Here is a 4,991-nt window from a genome sequence, read left to right as displayed (position 1 = left end):
GTACATGGAGGCTTCTCCAATTTTAACTTCCAACTCTCCACAGAAACTCTTCTACTGTTAATACCCAATTTAACATATTTACTATCATATTCTTCTTCAAGTGTTCTGGAATATTCTTTACTCCCTCATTTGATATGTTACTTATAATAATAGTGATGCTAAAAACCACATATACCCATAGTGCTTATTATACATGGTATTATTTATTTCTCATAACAATCCTGTGGTGTATGTTGTTATTGTCCTAGAAGTTTTGGACATGAGAAAATTGAAGATGAAGAGTAGAAGGTCAATTTCCTTGGCACACAGCCAGTGGTGATAGAATAGGACTGACTAGGGAGGGATGCGATGTCAGCCTCATCTATCCTGGGATTTATTTCTTCTGAAAGTCTGGAAGGCTCCCTCACACTGGAAAATCCTAAAAAGTGATTTCTTCTTCTCTCCTCTCTCAAATGCCACAGTAAACCTGGAGGGAATTATAAAGCTAAGTAGGCTTGGGATGACTTAGTTTTATTTAATTATAATTTTAATCATTCCATTAGGCCACTTATGTCTCTGGAGTAAATTCTCCTTCTCAGATATTTTCTGATAATTAGAAAATAAATTTATAACTATTTTCTTCATGATTTTAAGCAAGGTCCTATCAATTGGGCCAAATTAAGTTTGGGGTAATTTCTTAGCTTGGCAGATGAGAAAAATCAAGGCTAACTCCATACAGAAAGTCCAAGTATCATAACTTTCCTCGCTTATGAAACAGAAACCAGTATTGCCCCTTCACACCAGGTGAAGGATGGCTCTTGCTGAAACAAAATAACACCCCCAACCCCCAAACACATACACACTCTATGCTTTGGTTGGTTTGTAAATGGTATTATCAGAATACATCTAGCAACAGTGCTAGAGTGGACTCTGACTTTTTGATGCCAGGCAGCCGTTAGATGGAAAAAGAGAATGCAAATCTCAACATTCCATCAGAAATAGAAGCAGAGGAACCTCTATTTTTGAGGCTCTATTTAAATTAACTAGAATCTCTCTTTGGATATTGAGCTTTTGAGTAATATTATTATTATTATTAATTTTTTTTTTTTTTTTTAGTTTAAAGCACTCAAATGAAAAACCCAGGGAGGGACCAAATATATGAAAACCATAGACATTACCTTTATGCATGGGTGGACCTTGACCACATATTTTCCATTGAGAACCATGGTGCTTTTCCTTCTCATCTTTGGATCCTTCCTACCTGCAAGACTGGACGTCAATCCTCTTCTCAGTGATGGGATATGAGGATAAAATGTTTTTTACACTTCTTCCCTGGAAGAGGAGTGTGTGAGATTTGTATGTGTGTGTGTGTGTGTGTGTGTGTGTGTGTGTTTGAAAATCTTCAGGAAAAGACTAAAGAGTAACTGTGAGAATAAGAGCAAATCACTTTTAATTAACGTACAGTAATAAGCCCACCTCTGAGAACAATTTACCTATATGTTGTCATAAATAACACTCGATTATTAACATAGGCAAACACGACTGCAAAATAAGGGAGTCCATTGAATCTTGTTAAAAAAAAATCATGTAACTCAGGGTTTTACTCAGGTTTCTTCTATTTCTTTTTTAAAAAATGCTCCTCTTTAATTCTAGTTCATGGTAACATTCAGAGGAAATATATTTCTGGGTTGCAAGAATCTCCTGGAGATTTTTTTCTGGATGCGCTCATGCTCTGACACGAATTGTCCATGACTGGAATTTGGATGATTCTTATCACTGGCACAGTTTTAAAATAAATTGTAAAATAAAATAGACCTGAACTGTTTTCTCTTTAAAAAATTAAGTTAGCAAACACTAATGATTGAGCCACTTTGGCTTATATTCAGTTTTGAGATACAAAATTGTATTGTCGTATTTGTTATTGTTGTATTTGTTGCATTGTTGTTAAAATACATTTTAACAATTTGTTAAAATGTTGTATTTTGTATTTTATTGTTGTATTTGTTATTAAAATACACAAAAAATGCCTCACCAGCCAGGATCTGTGTTCTTCCTCATGCTTCTCCACTTGGATGTGTTTCTAGAGCTTCCGGTCTGCACCTTGTCAGTGCTTCAGTAATCTCTGAGGCAGGAAATTCAATCAACACCAAGTCAGAGAACCCCAGCTCTATCCCTTTGTTGTGAGTCCGGGTACATTATTTGACTACTCTGAGATAATTTCTTCATCTATAAAAGTGGGGAAATGCTTGATGTTTATTATTACCATGAGGCCTTTAATCAAATTTTCTATACAAAGCTGTACTATCATAATTCATTTAGAATCAATGGTGACCTGAAAAAATAAATATACCAGTAATTTCCCTCTGGTCATTCCTTTCATGCCCCGTCTCCACATTCACCATTGGTATCAATATTTGTCAGTGTTTAAACAAATTATGATGATTTTTCCCTCGCCAAAGGTTTTTATTATTTTTATGGTTCATCATTGACATTTTCTGCTTCATATCATTTTTGGGATTGGGTAAGTAATGAATGAAATGAGTATCGATACATCCTTACAAAACAAACTGGCCACTTTGTTTCGGGAAAACAGTGCTGGGACACTCAACAGGGTTTCGCAAAGGATCCCTAGGAAAGATGTATGGGCAGAGCTGCTTCAGGAGATCACCAAGAGGTAGATAAAGGGCTGAGGAAAGGTCACAGAAGTCCAATGACCACCTGCTACTGCCCCGGTGAAAATGAGCCATGAACACGGGGCTAATTGCCATGGCGAGAACCCAGTTTCCTTGGATCTATGGGGGCTCTTGACTAGAGCTGAGAGTGCCCGTTAAGAAGCATGGCCACCCTAGGAGCGAGAAGATGCCCTGGGATGAGGCGGTGCTGGACCTGCCTGCTGGCATGGGTCAGAATAGTCAACAAGACTGGGGGAAGGCAACACATGTAGCTCAGCCCAAGCTGACAGTGGAAGGCCTGTAGTGAAAGCTCATTGCCTTGACAAAAGTGATGATGCCACTTAACTCTAGGATAGAATTATTTCTGCCACCTAAAGGAACAACATTCCTTGTGGTCACTAAGATGCTGTAAAGCAGTTTTTAAAAAGATTTTATTTATTTATTCATGAGAGATACAGAGAGAGAGAGAGAGAGGCAGAGACCCAGGCAGAGGAAGAAGCAGGCTCCCTGTGGGGAGCCAGAGGTGGGACTCAATCCTAGGACCCCGGAATCATGATCTGAGCCAAAGGCAGACGCTCAACCACTAAGCCACCCAGGTGTCCCTCAAAATATTTACTAAACATGCTCTGTAGTTCAAACAATGTGGTTGGTGCTGGAGACATAAAAGTAAAAGCATGGTGCCTGCCTTCAGAGACCTGACATTCTAGTGTGGGGAGCCAGAGGTATGAACAACTACAACAGTGGGAGTTGCCACGGTGGAGTCATGGTCAGTATTCCATGGGGGATGTGTTGAAGAAGTGCCTTTACTGTAATTGAAATAGCAAGGCTAGCTGGGAGTTGGGGGAAAATTCCCCATGGGTCTCTCATTTTCTACAAGCTTTGTCAGCAGAGAAACTAATCACCTTTGCTTTTTATTATTATTATATATTTTTTCATACTCTTGAACCCCCCATCACCTATTTCACCCATCTCCTCACCCACCTCCCATCACTGATAACCATCAGTGTGTTCTCTGTAGATAAAAGTCTGTTTCTTGGTTTGTCTCTCTCTCTCTTTTGTTTCCTTTGCTATTTTGTTGTCTCTTAAACTCCACGTATGAGTGAAATCATATGATATTTGTCTTTCTCTGAGTGATTTATTTTGCTTAGCATTTTACTCTTTAACTTTATTCATGCTGTTGCAAATGGCAAGATTTTATTCTGTTTTACAGTTAAATAATATTCTGTGGTGTGTGTGTGTGTGTATATATATATGGTATATTATATATATATAGTATGTGTGTGTATATATATATAGTATACCATATATATATATACACAATGGAATATTATTATTATTATTATGTGATATATATATATACCACATCTTCTATATCCATTCATCTGTCAATGGACCCTGGGGCTGCTTCCTTCATTTGGTTGTGGTAAATAATGTAGCAGTAAACAGGAGTGCGTGTGTCCCCTTGATTTAGTGTTTTTGTATTCTTTGGGTAAATTCCCACTAGTGTGATTACTGGATCTAGGGTAGCTCTATTTTTAACTTTCTGAGGAACCTCCCTACTGTTTTCCACAGTGGCTGCACCAGTTTGCATTCCCACCAATGGTGCACATGGGTTCCTTTTTGTCCACATCCTCTCCTACAGTTGTTGTTGTTGTTGTGTGTGTGTGTGTGTGTGTGTGTGTGTTTGATTTTAGTCATTCTGACAGGTGTGGGGTAATAGCTTATTGTAGTTTTGATTTGCCTTTCCCTGATGATGAGTGATATTGAGCTTTTGATTGAACTACCTTGAATTATCCTTTAAGGATGTTGCATAGCTAGCAAATACCTTGGAGGTTAGAGACAGTTTCTTACCTCCAGGGTAAGAAAGATTTGTTTCTTTTGTAGGATATTAAAAAAAATGTTTCCTTCCAAAGCAAAGGTTGGGCAGGTTTCCTTGCTGTTTTTTGTTTTGTTTTGTTTTGTTTTGTTTTTGTTTTTTTGTTTTTTTTTTTTTAAAGATTGATATTTCCTGAGCTGGAGCTTCCTTCATTGTGATGCAGACCCACTGCATGTGCAGCATCTCCCTGGACCATTCTGTATCATCCTCTAGGATTTGGAGGCCAAGAAAAACCAAAAGAACATGGAGCTCACGCTGCCCACTCTGCCACGAGTCATAAAGCCCTTTGTCTTTGACTTTGGAGTCTTGCCTCTTCTGCAAGAATTGATGCAACTGTGGCAGGCTACCTGGTTAGCTTGAAAATGAGTAAAGTTAGTTCTTGACATGGTGGCTATACGCAAATTATCTATGTTTTCCAACCTTTTCATCTATCCTATAACACTATGCTTTCTGAGTTTTAATTC

General features: G+C 38.2%; 1 long non-coding RNA gene across 1 annotated transcript; it reads right to left on the bottom strand.

The window, feature by feature from the left end:
• Positions 1-232: 232 nt before the first annotated feature.
• Positions 233-3,472, bottom strand: LOC144322949 (uncharacterized). Its single transcript, XR_013388532.1, has 4 exons — positions 3,268-3,472; positions 2,012-2,101; positions 1,158-1,311; positions 233-466 (listed from the first exon to the last, which is right to left on the bottom strand). It is a non-coding gene; the product is annotated as an uncharacterized LOC144322949 (long non-coding RNA).
• Positions 3,473-4,991: the final 1,519 nt, after the last annotated feature.

Source organism: Canis aureus, chromosome 11, assembly GCF_053574225.1.
Source record: "Canis aureus isolate CA01 chromosome 11, VMU_Caureus_v.1.0, whole genome shotgun sequence".
NCBI lineage: Eukaryota > Metazoa > Chordata > Mammalia > Carnivora > Canidae > Canis > Canis aureus.
This window is presented reverse-complemented; position numbering and strand designations above follow the sequence as displayed.